We start from the raw sequence: 17,823 nt of genomic DNA, 5'->3' as shown, positions 1-17,823 counted from the left end.
CAGATGCTTTTCTTCTTTCCTTTTGCCAACTGTAACAATTTCTACTGTTCCTAATAAGTACTTCTGACAATGAAAGAACTTTTACAAACAGCTTCATGTATTAACACAGCCTAACATCTGAGAAAACCTTGTGATAACCTAGTTTGATATGTGAGGTAAAACAGGCTATCCAGAAAAGTGTCTAAATTTAGTTTAAATTTCTGCCCTGATTAAGAATCCATCACAACTTAGGCTAACTTGCTTCTTAAGTATTCTTACTGTTGGCATTCTTGCCCTCATCTCCATCTGAATTCATCCCATTTCATCTTAAGAATTGAATCTTACTGAAACTTTTCAGTCTGTGGTCTAGAGCTCTTCATTAACCGAGTTCTGCCTCTCAATAGCAAGCCACTGAACTGTGGGGAAAGTATCCCTTTGATTTCTTTTGGTGAAACTAAACACTGATACGTCCTTGTTGAGAGTTCATTGACACAAGAGCACTTGAACTCAAAGGACAGCTCTCCATCTTCACTGGTGCCCTGGGAGCCAGAGGGGCTGCTAAGTAGTATTAGCCAAGGAGAGGCAGAGTAGAAGTTAGGCAATGCAGCCTCCTTCAAGCCTTTGATAGATTCATGTCTCGTATAAACACTATCAAGAAGTACACACTCTACTGAGGACTTGAAATCCTTTGTAATTCACAGTGTATTGAATCTCACATCTTGCCTGCAAGCTAGATGAGTGTTATCCCTGTTTTAGACAGAGGGAAATGGAGGCAAAAGGAACTTATATCATCTGCCTCAGGAGCAGATTACCCTTCTGTGTTATTCACCAGCCTTAGTTTCAGATTTTCAGCAGATAAAAGCATTTATGTGTGAGTGAGATCTACAAAGGGATAAATATCAGGAAATTTCCTTCTAATGCTGCCTGTTGATCTGTTGGTTCCTGGAGAGGAATGTATGTAATATGCATGATAATTTTTGTCCGTATTCCATAACTTCAAATTTCCTTTTTATTCAAACAGGGCCTGATTTCAAGCTTGTTGAAGGATGAAACAATTCCGATGATCTTTGAATTAAGCTTATAAATGTGTCTTCCATTTTAGAATGTGATATACACATGCAACACTATTATTTCAGATAAGAGGCATTTTTTAAAATTGTTTTATGCTTATCTACCATTTTGTGTAGACGAATAATTTTTTTTATACATATAAAAGCCTAATCAACAAGATCAAATGGTAGTAACAACTTATCTTTTCTTTTCTCAGTATAGTTTGCAGCTGCTGTGTTATCTAGGTTAAAGATTACAACAAAACAAAAAACAAGAAAGAATAAATTAGCAAATTAACAGATCTCAAGCCAGAGAACACGGGTATTTCCTCCACCCTGCTGCTCTTAAATTCAGTTTTGTACTGGAGAAAAGCCGCTGGATGGCAGCCTTGCTCCTTACAAATTAGAGGATCTAGTCTTGGTTAAACAAGCTTTGTTATAACGGAGGTGTCTTTGTCTGATTATTCAAAGGAGTAAGGATTCTTCATATGCAGGTGCACTTAATCTTTTCAAGATGTAACAAAGCCCTGCAAAGCCACACTCTGGTGTGTAAAACAATGTGTCTGCTGATCTTTCATGTTTATTCAGCTTTTTTGGGAAGGGAAAGGAAGGGGTGCCACAACAAAAGAGAGGTAAAGTAAAAAGTATGCAGTTTACATGTTTAAGCAATAAAGAGATCGCTCCATTGTCTAGCACAAACCCCACCAGTGTGCAATTTCCTTTTTCCTGTTCTCCAAATTAGTTGGTAGGACCAAGTTCCCCCAGGTGGGAATAAGTTCTCCAGACTTCTTGGAAAAAGCTGACCAAATGTTCCCTGTACAATTCCGCTTTCCTTTTAAAACAGGGACTTTGGTCAAGATGCCCTGTATCCTACTGGAGTCCTAATCCCTAAACCTGCTGACATCAATGTGGAATTTTATCTTACTAAGTTTGGGATTGAATCTTTTGTTCCTGACAAATGTGTTTGGAAACAATAATAATCCACTGTTGCTACAATAGTCAGATTTGTTCATGTTTCCATGAGATGTTTTTCTCCAGATGGATAAATGGAGGCAAAGGCTGGGCCCAGGAGGCAGATTCACATCATGCAAGTTCAAATCTTTTGGAGCGTCCAGATGCCCCAGTACTAAATGTGATCTTGGTACAGTTCTCAGCATGTCAGAAAAACTATAGCTGAAGAAATCTCATCCTTAATGCCTTCGACACATGGCAGATTCAGTTACCGCTGCCTAGTTGCTTTGCCTTGCCATGCCCCTGCCCAAGGTATCCCTCCTCTGAGACCTGCTCCTGCCAGCTGGCACAGAAGCTTTCCTGTTGTGTCTGTCACCCTGTAAGTGTCAATATTGCCACTGATCATGATTTACCATGCTGCTGATGGCTGACCTTTTGCTGCTTGGCATTTCAGCCTCAAGGAAGTAGAGCCTATTACGAAATCTTCTTATCTCTGTGAAACACTAGACCAAACCCATGCTCGGTAAAGATTTCTGCTTGTTATTGTGAAGCCTGACATTTGTACTCCGAGCTCAACAGAAGAACTTTTTAACAAGCATGAAACAGAGAGCAAAGACTGCTTTTTAAGAGCAAAGATCGCTTTTTAAGAGCAAAGACCCTGCTTAATCACTAAGGATTAATATGGGGACTGCTGCCCTGTCTCCCCATCCACCTCCCAATGAAGGAACAAGCAAGCCCCTTGTGAGTGAGCTCTTGACTCACCGTTGTTTGCATGTCGCATGTTAAGGAAGTTCATTACACACGTTGACACCAGTGGTAAATCCAGAGCTGATAACCTGCATAACAAGATCAGTGTGCACAGGCAATCTCATAAAAAAATCCCAAGCACTGTTTCCACAGAACAGTGTGTGTGTGCTACCCATGCACATTCCTAACTCACTTTTGTCTATAAAACAAAATGTCTATAAGTGGTAAAGACACTTCAATTTTAAAAGTATATTCCTCATCCTATATCTCATAAATCTCATACAGGGTGAAGGCCTGAAAAAATGTAAGGAATTCACACTGCTTCAGCTGAACTATGCAGATGAGGTGCTTGAGGTGGTGAACTGGTCACCAGAAGCTCTGCTGAGTGGAGAAGAGTACCTAGGGTATCGTTCAGTCACCTAAATTAGTTGTCTAAAGCCACAGTGTGAACAGTATTTCCTGTTTGGCATTTTTTATTAAGATGTCAAGATCTGAATGTTTCTATCCAAATCATACTGCATTTCTGTGATACTTATTGATTTTCTTGTTCCTGTACATTTTTTTCGCACGTGGTAAAGTATTGCTCTGTACTACAGATGTAACATGTTCAAAACTTCAAGCCCTACCAGGTGGCCGCCTCTCAAGAGCTTTGGATTTACTTGTAGAATATACAGCTATCACCTCTGTGGCTCCAGAGGGAGCCTCAATAGAAAACACAGTCAGATGAAGATAAATCCTCCACAACAAGTTACTGCAACACTTCTGCACAGCTGGGACTGAGAGCAAACAACCCTCTCTTGCTTTATCAATGCAACCTGAAGACATGCCACCCTGGAGCCTAACTGTACATCAGTGAAGTACAAAAATACACTTCTTAAAGAGCAAAAAGCAGTTACCACATTTGAAATACATCCCCAGACAGCAACAACCATGCACGAGACATGGCCAAAACACATACCAACTTCTTTCCAAGTATTCAACACACCAGAAAGTAAGGTGTACCAGAAGGGCTAAACTGTCACTGTTTTAGGCTCATGCCTATTGTGCCTGGTGAAAAATGTCCATATTCTTAGTGACTTTGTTGACAGACGTTGTCAACACTGTATTTGAAGAGGCAAATCTATCATCCACCCTGCAGCCTGCCTAAGGCTAAAAAAATCTCGACAGATCTTACGTGCTGCAGCCTTGTGGGAAGCCGTCTATTTATAAACAAGATAGGTGATAAACTCTGACGGAAACAACAGCAATAGTCTCTTACCACTTTCCATATCCTAAATTGCTATAAACATCAGCTGGTCAAGCCAGAGAAGAGAGGAAATTTTAGCAGTGATAGGGAACAACCTTCTCTTTAAATAGTTACAAAAAAAAATTACAACACCCTTTAATTAATAAAACATCAGTGAATAACAACTCATTCAGGGCAATGATGATGACTATAAAGGATATATAACTGAGTAAATAAATGCTTATTTGATAGATTTTATTAATAGTAGTTACGACCTTTAGTCTTTTTTTTCTTACCTAGTAAGATGTGTTTAAAATGACTATCCAGCAGAATACAAAAATTTCCATTTTGGGAAGAGCTCGCTAGTTTTTAGGCCAACTCCTGTAGTGCCGAGGAACTTTGAAGGAGGCTAACGAGTTACATCAAGGTTCAACCTTCAGGGTTTTTTTTGACGTAGGTCAGTTCCCTCACTCTGGGCTACTGAAGTGGCCACCATTTCAAGAGCAGACCTCAGGCCTTCATTTGTCTGCAATAGGGTGAACCGTTCACCCAAAAATAAATGTGGCAGTGTCATAGTTGCTCATGGGGTTTCACTAGCCTGTGCTAGTAAGTGAGCAAGAGCCCAGGTTTAGGTTTGGGCCCTGGCTCACAGTTCTTCACAATATCCAATAAATACAAAAACTTACAAAAATCAGATTAAAGAACTAAGATGATACTAATATGCCTTTGTTTCGGACAAAGGCATGGACCTTCACTCCATACATGGTAGAAGTTATTGTTTTCATTGTAAGTATATTTCATAGTTATCTCAAGTGAAAGGCAGTTACTGTACTTATACTGTAACAAAATGTGGAAGTGAATGACTATTCTGAGGCAGAAAATACCTTCTTGCACATCTTTCTTGAGTCCTGCCAAGACAAAACAAAGGTCCTTGTCAGCTAAGCCGCACCACTTAGAGAGATCTATATGCCAATCTGTCGTACTTCAGATCTCTTCTGGCTTGAAGTTGAAAGTATTTATTAATATTTATTAATTTATTCATATTGTACTTTCGCTCATAGCCATTCAGAGCTGCTTAACAGCAGAACTTCTTAACAGCAGACACTGCAAATTACATGCTTTTTCAGGTAATGCATGAGATATCTACTGTAGTATCTTACTGTTTCTTATATCCTGGACCTGCTCCCTCTTCCACAACAGTGTCCCTGCCTGTGATTTCTCATATCCCAGCTGATTTGAGATGTGAGTTATCTGCTCATCTTACTTTCAAAGAGCAATACTTCTGGAAGGATGTGGGTTATCTGATTATATGTGAGAAAATATGTTCACTGTTCCTCCTCTCAGCCATTTTTTACTTGGAAAAACCAGATGCAGATTTACCAAAGGCCAAATCTGAAAACATCAAAGCCTGCCAAATAGCCATGCTGCTAAGTGAGGGGGCTATCTGAAAACCGCTGTGCATCTGTACAGTGTTCTTAAAATATTACCTCTCTGAACCCGGAAGGTAGTAATATTTACAATGCTCAATTAACATAACTTTAGTATTCATTAATCTTCACATGCTATTCTAAGTCTGCTGCATTAAGAATGAGAAATAACAGTAGTAAAATGATCAAACAAGGTTATTTTATTTGTTTCCAGGATCTTCTCACTCAGACAATTTCCTGCAGTGATTACATTCTCTTTTGTGGAAACAATCCGTAACTGAAGGGAGTTGAGGACATCAGGAGGTGAAGGATAATTTACAGAGAGAACTTGAAGTGGAGAAAAACATCAAGCAGATCTTTCTTATGAATCATAACCAAAATTGAAGCATATAAACAGAAAGAAAGGTAAGAGAGAATAAAACAAAACTGACACAGATCAACCAACTCATTTTGCAGGAAGCCATCATTTTGTGGGAAATGGAAAGCAGAAGGAAGTTCCCCTTATAATGGGCTGACATCACTCGGTTCTCTGCCGGAGAAGGATTTCAAATTGTCTGTGCTCCCATGTTAGGACAGTGGGGAAAGTCATACCTGGCTGTAAATTTTACTACCATCATGTTTTTTGTTCTCTGGAGATCCTAGTCTGACAGCAGGAAGACAAATATTGATACATCAATGAATGAATATTCTTCTGGGTGAAGACCTTTGTGAATACTCTTGTTCTGACTTAATAGCTGGTAATTTAAAAAATTGTTGTCATTTAGTCTGCTTCTGACAAGCAAAAGGGAAAAAGCAGGCCTTACTTCCTGAGTCACTGGATTATCAAGAGTAGTAGATGAGTGTATTGGGAAAGAAAAGAGTAAGCTTCTGAGGATTTGGAAATCTCTGAGACCTCATCACCATCAGTGACCTTCAAGACCTTCCTATGTGAAAATCCAGCTGGACACCTGCTTCTCCCACTCTGTGGTTTGCAACTCTTTACCTATTATATTTGACTGAGCATATTATGTTCTCCATAGAAACACTAAACTCCCTTACGTAAAAACTAACCCATATGGAAAAATCATATTTCCCAGATAGTTTATCAAATATATTTCATGTGTTTGAAAGATATTGTGTAGTTTAAAAAGTCTATATTGAAATCATACCACATATAAATTCTACTATAGAACAAGATATGTTTTGAAATGAGTAAGAATATGAAAAAAAAATACTGAAAGGCTATACTATATAACACCGCCCCCCCCCAAAAAAAAAGGCAGTTAGTTTCATGACAGACAGAAACTGTGGTAAAGAATTTGGGGGTTTTTTTAGATGTCATATGTCTTGTGAATGATTCTGGGGCAGTACAAACACAAGCATATGGAAGCACATATTGCAAGCCCATTTATTTAGGAAGGAAAGACAGTCTTGTGGTTTCAGGCCTGGAAAAACCCTGGTTCATCTTCTGATTGAGACACTTAGGTAACATCACCGAATCACCCAGATATTCTGTTTATCCTTGGCTTGAGTTCTCAGTGCAGAGCAGTGAGAGCACTATTTTCTACATGTCATGAGAAAGAAAGAAATCTGTTAATGGACACATGACAATATAGTGTATCTAAGTGTCTTTACAGATCAAGTCACATTCTGATTACAGAATTGCTTAAAATTAATTATGATTGCTTAAAATTAATTAAAAAATCATCTTTGTTAACTCTGTCAGGAGTGATAACTCTAAACTCCAAACTGTTTGGCCAAAATAAGACATTCACTTTAGAAGATTTCTAGGGGAAATTAAAAGGATTTAAGAAGTTATTTTTCAGTTGATTACTCTTTTGTTACAAAGACCCGTGTCATTTCTTGTAATATAAAATGAGCTCACTAAATTAAAGACCATTCATAAGAGAAGAGTAGGAAAAAAACACATGATTTGTAATCCAATATTGGGGCACTTTGACTTTCTCTACCCTTGAATTTAGTTGAAAAATTAGTTCACTTTTTAGGGAAGAGGTATTTTTTAATCTAATAATTTGTTATGAAAAAATACCAAGATAAATAAACATTGTGTTTTCAAATATATATGGATGTCTTTCCTCCTTCAGTCATCTGTTATTCCACTCCAACACTGAATTCTGACTGTGGGCAATGTGCTAAATGTTCATGTATATGCACTGACATCCATTGCACACTCCATATCCACCACGGAAGACACAGAATTTTGTACTCTAAACAAAGAAGTCCTGAAGGTATTTTGAAAGTTACTTATGTGGGAAGAGCAATGTACATAATAAACAACATAAAACAATCCTTCTGTGGATTCTTATAACTAGAAGTAAAGTTCTTTCTTATCAATGTAGTTTCATTTGATTATTCACTGAATTCAGTCGTTATTAAAGAGCTGTTAGAGTGAATTAGCAAGACACTGGGCTGCACTGTGCATGTAGAATCAGGTTTATTTTTCTTTCTAGTTATTCCTCATATGGGTAATCTGAAACAAGTGATAATCAGAACAGTTTTTAATGAAGACTTATCACAGCTGTCATCATAATTGGCTTCCCATGATGCTTATAAAAATAAAATGGATAATGATAGAAGAAGTATACTCCTATTCTTTTGCATTGTTCTGCAGAGTTCAGCTGTGCAATTGGTTTTCTCACACAGTCTTCCACGAAAATATCTTTGGCATTTTTCTCATTACATATAACAATACTCGGCAATAGTTGGGTAGCTGTAGTGCTAAAGCAATTGCTTATTAAACTAATCACTAGTATCTCAGTATTGTTTGGTGCTTCTTCCCAGCTGATTGTTACACTGACCTGTTATTTCTTGCTCCAGGCTCTAATCACACTTTCGGGACAGATCCTCTTCTTACTTCTTTAGTGTACGATTAAATGTTGTAATTCTTAAATGTTTTTATGACCTTACAATATACATCAGTAAATATAAGATAGTAAGTATGTAAGTATATGGTATCTGCTAAGTAGTGAGCACTAGGAAAAAAGTTCCTCTGTAAGCATGTTATCTTATTACTGCTGACTGAAAAAATATTTACACCTTTTTCTGTGGCAGTCGGTACTTCATGTCTTCTAAAACATGGGGCAGAATGACAGACAACAATTTTGTAGGACAGTGTTGCAGCTTCTATATTAATCCACTCCATCATTTTAGAAAAGATGCTGAAAAAGGAAAACCCAGACTCAAAAGAGCTGGCTTAAAATTCAGGCTGAGCTCTTTTTATGATGTGAAAAATATCCTTCATGGTAATGCTAGAAGCTTATACCCCCCAGAGGTGTTTATATGAAAAAGTGACAGTTCTATTTAATTTTCTTCTGCGAGTCTATTTCAAACATCAAGATCTACTGCAGAAATCTGGAGAGTCATTGTCTGGCGTTGAAATTGTTCTCACTCAGCTTTCCGAGTGACAACAGACTGACACATAATTCCAGTGGTAGAAAAGAAATGTAAACTTTTATGTAAAACAAATAGTGAGATCAAATTAACTTTTCTTGCTCTTATACCTAAAAGTCAGATGCAAAATCCGGGCTAAGATATATCCTCTGTATACGAGCTTCATCATCCTCAAAATTTGCAACACCCTTTCTACATCCCCTTCTACTCATTCACTCCCAAGGTGGTTTCCATATAGGGTCTGATCTTGTCTCAATGCCTTAAACCATTGCTTTTAGTGACTCATGGCAAGAAATGCAAATCCCAGCTTGATCTCATTCCATTAAAGATAATGGTGGAATTTCCAAGAGCTATGATGGAAGCAGATTTCATTCATTTCTGAGAAGTTTTTTTAATTTTTAGCTGTAGTACTTAAATGAACTGGAGGAACTCAGTATATGTGTGTGCACATAATCATTCACCCTCCAAATAGAAAACTGGGGGTTTAGAGCTTATTAATAATTGTAATTATTTATATTTATTATGAAAGCATTACATATTTTTATTTTTTTACCATTTTATTTCTAATACTATTGTGATGAGTTGTATAAATCTTTTGAAGATCTCTGGTGTTAGGTTAAAATAGCAGCCCAAAGGAGTGAGATAGGTAAAACACGGCAGGATTCAGGATTTTTACCTTCTAGGAGTCACTGGAATACCAGATAATGCATTACAGATGGAGTTCTTTGGCACTTCTAAATTAAGTTCCAGTTCAGGAAGGCAGTCTAAGGGAGGAAATACTGGGACTCCACCTTGCCTTAGGAGAATGAATAATTATTCCTCAATAGAACACATTATCTCCTTGTGATATGTGCTGGTTCTACAGTATAAATCTGACTGACACATCTAGTCTAAGAGCTAATATTTAGCAATTATGCAGTCCATTTTATGGTCTTGACAAATATTTCTCTTCTTAGTGGTAGATATTTTCCACTGGTTTACAAGGAACTCACAGGTATTCAATGCCTGTATTAGAAGTAACTTGTATAGTAGTGACAAAATAGAAAATAATGCACTTAAGTAGTTAGATTTGAAAATAAAACAAATCAAAATTATAGATGCCAACGAGACTCGAATAGAGACTGACATTTTGTGATCATATTTACTATGAATATTAAAATTTTTTTCATGTTTTCTCAATAAAAAGCACCCAGGTGTGTTTTCTTCTTCTTCATTTCTGTCCACAGCCCACCTCTATCCTGTTTAGTGGCCACAGAAAGATTTACCGTGATTTACATGGAGATTATATGCAAACTGCAATCTGTGAGGGCACCATACCTGAGAGTATTACTTAAGGTTTCAGCTTGTTCCAGATGCAAGAGCTACAGAAAAGGATTTAGCATTAACAATAGTTTCAAATATTTGCAGAAATGTTTTTCTATAAGGCAACAGTAGTTACATTTGCCAACATGTTGTTGAAACACAGTGAATGCCAAACAGGAGAATTTCTAGGAGACAAAACCATTATTTGCTGATCATGCATGTATTCCACTCACTGTCCAAAGAAGAGTTTTCAGCTGCATCTTGTCTGCTATTTTGACATGTAACAGTGAACGTAACTGTAAATAATTTAATTCTTCTACATTCAACCATTTCTCCCCTTCCAGTTAGTACAGATCACAGTGATGTATAATATGTGAAATATTTATCATAGTTTCAAGTCCTGTTTTATTCAATTGCTTTACACTGGCATCAAACTGTTTAGCTTTCATAAGTAACATGTTGAGCTATAGTGAATAGTACAAGGACTGAAACTCCTATCTTTCAGTACCCTGACTGTTTGATAGAATCCAGCCAATAAAAAAGGTGTAGGAGCACAGAGCATTATTTATTTGGGTGAGGATCTAGCTAAGTATACTGGTTAGCATTAAAGACAAAAAATACAACTTGTTGATTTCTAGAAGCATTAGTATGTTTATAAGTGGTGTGTGCACATAGTGGATTAATAAAGAGAAATGCAGTGAAAAATTCCACAGTGTTCTAACAGACCTAGATCTCTTGTATCTTCCAAATTTTAATTACGACGGAAGAAAAAATATCACTCCTCCTCAACTGTTTATTATGCAAAATAGCACAAGCAATTTTCTTCATCTGTACTAGACACTGAACAGCTATTAAATTGGAGCAAGGGTTGAGACACCATTATCTTTACATAGAATAACAATTAAAAATCAATTTACATGAATATACTCAGACATGAAGCAAGAAAGCATTCTAGTCCAGAATGTACTGTAGGAAGAGCAGCATCTAAGTCACAAATAACTGAGTGTGCTTGAGCTGGTGTCTGATTCAGGACCTCTGATGATCAGGCAAGTGTTTCAAAACCAAACACAAAGTCCAGTGAGGTAGGAAGATTTTCATTATGCTCACTGTGCTTTACTCAGATCCCATTTGTTTTGCAGTACAGTCACTAAACAGCCACCTAACATGGCTAATGTAATTTTTTGGGGTTGCTTTAAAAACCTAATCACATTTTAGTAATTTTTCTTTTAGGAATTGTAAAATTATTTGTTGATTAAAAGATGGTATTTAAAACCTTTAACTGGTACTGAATGACATTAGAGAAAACTATAAAGCCCTAAAAATAGGGCTTTATAATGTAACTAATGACAAAATCCTAATGAAAGGAGCACCAGTGGCCCTACTACAATAATAAAATAACAAACAGATGAGGAAAGTTAAGCCTTCTTTGGAGGAACTTGCACAGTCTGTCTGTTTATTCTGGTTTATTGAGCTATTCAATGTGGTACAGTGGTTCAGTGAAAGCAGAGTTTATAGGAATGTATTTTTTTCTGTGTAGTGCTACAAACCAAGAAAAAAGTGACATGTGAAACTAAATGACCTAAGGGACTGGTCATTGCAAAACATAGCTGAAGCGGCTGCATTTCTTTGGTTTGTTCTTTTCCTCTCCTACCCTTAGCTATAGCAAAAAATGAGAAGTTCAAGTCTTATTTGATATATACATGATGTACAGGATCTAGCAGAGTTACGATAGTTTCTTTATGCTTTTTCCATGCAGAAACCTCTTAATTTGCCTTTGCATAAACAATCATAGCTCATACTAACATACAAGAAAAGATGACCCTGAAATTCCCACAGAAGTAAATGTAATATATTTCTATGAAGCATAAAATCAAAATAGGCTGTGGGGGTACCCCATTTTGAGGTGTGTAAAGAAGAGTTTTCTTCCCAGGGCATCAGATTTAATTTACATCAGGCTGTAAGATGGAATGGCCTGAAAAAGCACTGGGCCTGGAGGTGAAATGAGATTCATTCTTCAAAACCTGTTCAAAGTGCCTTGGACATAGCTCAGCCAGACGTGCTAGTGTATTGGCAGACATGGCAGGTTCACACACGGCCTGGCCTTTGCGTTATGGTTTTTTTTTTTCCCATGAGATTGTCTTTGTTCAAAGAGAAAGGGTTATAATCTTGTGCACTTTAATTTTTGGTAACTGTTTAGGTGTCCATTTTACCTTCTTTTTTTTCAACATTAGCTGAAGTGAGTCAATTAAACAGAGACAGTGTTTTGTGGTTGGGCTGCAGCTAGTTATTGTAGGCTTTCAGAAGGCAGAGAACTCTCTCTAAATCTTTAAGGCAAATAACTTCAGAGCAGTTTAGGAAGGACTGTCTGAGCCTTTTTATCTGTGAACACCAGGCTGCAGCTCATGACCAGAGAACTTTGTAGATGTATAGAGCAGGATGGAGCAGGGCCTCCCTCACATCTAGAATTTGTTGAGAGTTCTTATATGTTAGCCTTCGTCACCACATTAGTGTCTGTGCTGCTTGCTAAGACCAGCTGCCTCAAAGTGCTGGGCTGACCTAGCTCCACTTTCTTGACTATCCACAAAGGAAACGGGACTTTATAAGGATGTTCAGTGACTCAGTCAGTGCCTGAGTGTGCCTTAATGTCTCTTCATACCCCTGAGGCTCCTGCTGCTCTGCCCATGGCCTAGGACCCCATTCCACCCACTGGGGCCACCAGAATCTTCCCAGTGAGGCCATAGGATGCCATTTCTAGTCCCATCACAGCCCTGCCCATAGGCTGTGCGAAGATGGGTCCACCCATGCACTGACAGTCCCCATTCCCATGAAGGTGTCTAATGCCCAGGGCTGGGGCTGCACCCCAACCTCTTGTGCCCTGGCTGGGGGGCACAGGCCCTGGTTGCCAGACCCTGCCCTGACATCCCTGGGAGCCATCACTGTCCCCAGTCCAAAAAGCTGCCATCCCTCGCAATTGTCTGACAGTCATCTTGTGTTGTGTCTTACAGTTCAACTATAACGGAGATATGGTTTTTACTGCACACCAATACATGATTTTATCCCTGTTGATGAGAACAGAACATTATTAGGTCTAATACTAACTGATGTGGCAAAAGTAGACTGCATCCTAGTTTGATCACAGGGCCTGGATACAAAGTGGATTGGGAAGGGCTGGTCATCAGAAACGGGGTTCCCCTTGTGTGTTGTAGAAGACATTAGTCTTCAACAAGGACAGTAGAAACCACACAATGGCCTTTCCTGGTTAATATTGAGGCAAGAAGAGCCCCTAAAGGAGTGAAAAACTGTTGTGAAACAATGGGAAGTTGCTTTGTTGCTTTCTTGACCTAAGTGAAAGTTTTTTCAGTATGGAAATTGCTTCAGTAGAGCTTTGGGATTTAGCTCAGATCATCCCGAAGTTCTCCAGAATGTCAACCTTTGATAAATTCCAGGACAAAGAAAGTCCCAAACAAATTTCTAGTTTTCCTGTGAAGCTCCTCCAGTCTTTCACAGTAGTATTTATGGGGAGTAAAGAAGTTGGCTGGTTCACTAATACTCTGATCTACTTGTATCCTGTTACCGAGCATCCTGAGGAGAATAGTCCTTTGTTTTAGGCTTTCAAAAAAGCCATCATAACTTTGCCTCCCATTAAATATATGTTTGATGGGGAGCTCAGTGAATGTGACCTGTAAGGAAATAGAATAGTGTGTTTCAGTCTTCACAAAGGGAACATTTACAACAATTTATAGCTGAGGCCGCCAAATGTGTTCTTCGGAGAGGCACTAGAATTACATGTAAAGCCTCAAATACTTTAGGGAAAAGAGGATTTTGTCTCAGTGAAAGCTGGCTGTTTCCATGTGTATGTATATATATGCACATATATGCATACATATACATGTATGAACAAATAAGTATTAAACCCCAAATGTTTCTTCTTTCTTCCCACTTTGTGTCAATGATGGTTGTCTGTAGGCATTGTACATTCCTGGCAATGTAGCAAAATTGTAACACAGCGCGATCAGTTTAGCTGTGTTCTGAATGAGTTTAGCAAAGGACACAGCGTGGTCACATCCAGAAACAAGGGTTCTTCCTTTGTGAGTGTTTATAATCCACGCACCAGACAGGCAAAAATAAATAAATAAATAAAAATTACTCTGATCTTTCAGTTAGTGAATTTGCGGCTTGCCATATCCATTTGGTCCTTGTATTTGCAGACATCTTTTGTATCCCACCGAATTGCCTGACTGCTATTGAGGGCTTATTTTCATTTTCAGAAGACAGTAGTAACCGTAAAATACCATATCTTTTTGAAATGGACATCTCTATCCTTGCTTTACAGGAAGGAACATGGGCAAAGCTGAATGGATTACTGATGAGTAAGTACTACTGGCTGATTTTTCAATTCTGTGTCAAATGGAAGTAATGACACTTTCTTTTCTCCATTTCTTGTCTAGTATATTTAAACTTCATGCTTTCCAGGACAGCATTTGTCTCATTAGCTGTCTGCCCAATGCTTAGTGTCGTAGCGTATTACTTTTAGATAGAGTCCCATGTCACTTCCAACAGCTGCTAAGTTTACCTAAGGATACAAGAGTATGTTGAGAACAGACAGAACTTGAGTTATTCTATTTGCTGTCTGTGCAAGCCAGTTTCCAAAAGGAAGCAGCAGAGCTGTACCTAAATCATCAGCATTGCACAGAGTGAACATCAAATACAGCAACTTGTTAGCATCTGCACGGCTTCAAAGTTGGTTTACAGTTTGGCAGAGTCATGGGCAGAGTGGGGCAGGGGGCACGGTGGTGGCGATTCTGTGGCTTTATCTGCACAAGCCCATACAGTTGTGCCAAAAGACAGACGGAAGATAAGATTATAGCTTTCATTTCAGGCATTAGTAGTCTTAAAAAAGAAACAATAAATGCCACTAATAAAAATAGTAACCTTTCTGGCCTAGTAAACAGAGCTCATACACATTGATAGAGTTATATTGGCAACGATGCACTCCATATGCTCATGAAGGTTACAGGGCATATTTCCATGTAAACAGTCAAGACAGCAAGCTTCAAATATTTGGAAGAAATGTTTATTTAACAACTGAATACATGCTAAAAGAAATAATTTACAGCAGCAGTTTCATTACATTTTTTTCTCTCCAGTTTTCTAGTTCCCATCTGAATTGAAGTGATAAATACAGAAGTAGAATTATTTACTACCCAGTGAAGAATGTGCTTAAAGAATAAGCACATAACTTTGACACTGATATAGCAAATAAACCACCTTATCACCTGTGTGGCAAAATCTTGCATTTTAGTGTTATGCTGAACACACCGAAATGGAGTACCTCTAGATAACAGTACTTTACACTGTACCTCCTTATCTAGTCAAAAATATTTACATCTCTTTTGGCTAATGTGTAGGTAGCAAAAATTGAACTATTAAACACATACCATTGATATTCACTAAATAATACATAAAAAGGATCAGTAAATGCGCATTCACATGCATTTAATTTAATTTCTTTTTTTTTTTTACATAACGACTTTATTGGGTCATGAAGATATAACTCTGTTCTGCAAAGATGCTCATTTTCTCAGTTTGATGTTATAGTTTAATATAACCATACAGTTTTTAGGAGCCATTGAACAAATTCCCATCTTCAGTGATCCATGCAAGTGCAAAGTGTAGATGAGTAAGATTCAATGCATTTTTTTTTCCTTGCAAATGGGTATCTTAAAACAAATCAAAATAGATCTTTCTGGTTATATACGAAATCCTTTATTTCTCTCCAGCTTAAACACAATTTGAGGGTTTTATTGACGATTTACAGAAATACCATTTTTACCTTCTTCAAACTCTATGCTGCATTAAACAATAACGACAAAAATGCGAGTGTGAATTGTACTGAAGCTGCAGGGCATCCTTCTAAATAGGAATTCATTAAGGCCTATGTTCTCTGAAAAAAAGTTCGTTTCATATCAGTATTAAATCCTGTTTTAACTTAACCATAAGACGAACCTGAAAATTTCTACTGCTGGTTTGATCTTCTGTCCTCTTATTTATATAAGTAATTATAAGACTACTCAGGTCAGTGATGATTAGATTGAAGTTTGTAACATCTGATCACACCAATTGCCCAATTAGACTGCCAGGTTATGGTAAAAAATTGCAACTTCTGTTATTTTGATCCCACAGATTATCTTTCTATGTAGAGAAAAACATATCTTAGAAACCTGACTTTAATTTCATCTGTTTCTTCTTCAAGAGTGATGAAAGAGGTTGGTTTTGGTTTGAATTTTGCAGTAACTTGCCACAGAATCAGTTGCTATGACCATGGTAGAGAAAAAAAAAATTAGATAGTGATTCTATTAATATGTTAAAAAGGAAACATAGTCATTTAGGGTCTGTTGAAATCAATCTATATTTTTCCTACTGAATTCTCCAAGGTTCATTTTAATACTGTTTCCTTTTGCAACAAAGAGGATTCTAATGACCCAGTGGTACACAATAGCCCTAGACAAAAGGCTAAAGAGTGTTCTATGATTACAATTAAATAATTCAGCTGACAACAGTGCTCAGAAATTACTCATAAACTGAGCTGAAAAATTACTACTTCTTGTACAGGAATGTACGCAGTTGAACCTATGTTTTAACTCATCCCTATTCAGCACATGATGAAAACAGCATATTAAAGTTCACAGGAGTCAAGTTAAACCTAAGATAGACTTCAAGTTACTTCAAAAATAAATTCCCAAGTGCTTTCCCATATCATGGCCTTACTGCCTGGTCCTGGTCTATTCAATAAATTTTTTGCTAAGGAATTAAATGACAACAAATCTTGCAAGTTCATCCAGTGCAAAAGATTCAAAGCAGACTAAAGTGACCAGGCCATTAGTGAAAAATCCAATGGCTATGGAGACAAGAAGCCAAGGCTTTGCTAATCAGAAGGATAGTGAGGACTAGTGAGTGATAATCAGAACTAGCGAGTGGCAAGGAGACTGGGATGTGTTGTGACAGAAGGTGTCACAGCAGTTGTGTTACATTGTATCTGATAAAGCTGATAGTGTAGTGATTGATAAATTGAATAATCTGGAGTGAATAACAACAAAACAGATCAGTCATCAATACAGATACACTTTTATATAAAAGCTCCTTTAGCAAACTAAGGACTTTGTTCTAGCAATTTTCCCCACAATGACATTACTTGAAATTATGTCATTTACAGACTCTACCAAGATAAAAAATGGGAGGCTGGAGAAAGATGATCTCAAAAGAACTGGACACCATAGAACTGGGGACCAAAGGCACATCTGTGCTGAGGTGAATAAATCCACTACTTATAACCCTAAACTGACACTTATGGTGCAAGTACATTGTCTGTTTTACCCTGTTGCTCTCCTGTATATAGAATAAGACAGAAGTGCAGGACCAAATTAACTGTTAATATTAAACTAATCTTAAGCTGAACTTCACCAATTTACTACTGCAGCAGACTTCGCCCACAGATAAAACTGTCCCTTTGACCTTAAAACAGAGAGCTGGCTTTTAGGTTACCATTTACATGGCCCAGTGCTGGTTCTTTGCACTTGGGTGATCTGGCTGACAGAAAGAATGGAGCACTGAGAATCAGTAGCGTGGACATATTTCTACCACTGAGCTGGGAACAAAACTCCTTAAACTGAATGTGAGCTTTGCTCATGGATATATGACGGTGTATGAACCACAGCATTTAAATATTAGCATTCACAAATATTTACGAACCAAG

Source organism: Apaloderma vittatum, unplaced genomic scaffold, assembly GCF_000703405.1.
Source record: "Apaloderma vittatum isolate BGI_N311 unplaced genomic scaffold, ASM70340v1 scaffold13324, whole genome shotgun sequence".
NCBI lineage: Eukaryota > Metazoa > Chordata > Aves > Trogoniformes > Trogonidae > Apaloderma > Apaloderma vittatum.
The sequence above is the reverse complement of the archived record's forward strand: the minus strand, read 5'-3'. Positions refer to the sequence as shown.